The sequence below is a fragment of the Penaeus monodon genome, chromosome 29, assembly GCF_015228065.2.
Source record: "Penaeus monodon isolate SGIC_2016 chromosome 29, NSTDA_Pmon_1, whole genome shotgun sequence".
NCBI lineage: Eukaryota > Metazoa > Arthropoda > Malacostraca > Decapoda > Penaeidae > Penaeus > Penaeus monodon.
Genome location: NC_051414.1, coordinates 32935934 through 32936539, shown reverse-complemented (window position 1 = coordinate 32936539; position 606 = coordinate 32935934).

Genomic DNA, 606 nt, shown 5'->3' with positions numbered 1-606 from the left:
AAGGATTTTGAATTATCAGGAATTACTATTTGACAATAACTTGATGATTTCTTGGTCAATCACGGTATTTCATTGAAATTTAATGCAAATAATTCTCAACCATTTTGATGCCACGCCCCCTTCCAATAGTTGCTCCTTCCCTGCTCCTTGCAACGAAATGATAAAAAATACCAATGAGTAATAAACCCCCCAAATATCGTGACATTATTCAGAAAATAACTTTACATGAACAAGACTCATATACACAGGGACACAGTAAGAAAATATAAAATATTCATAAACATTTTTCCTCAGGACACTATCCCTATCCTTGGAATTTCTCCTATCCCTGAATTAACCTCCTTTGCTCTATATAATATATAAATACTATCTTTTCCTCATTTTCTATCAGTAAATTGTATTCAACAATAACATTCGCCAAATGTCAGAATCAACACATAAAAAAAAATCTGACACTTGGACCTGAATTGGTTGGTATATTATGAATTCGTATAAAGAATTCTATGTTTCTTTGACGATAAATAACGCAAATAAATATTGGAAAATGAAAACTTTTGGAAAAGTTCGTGACAAAGGATAAGAAAAATAATCAGAGAGCTAATAGAA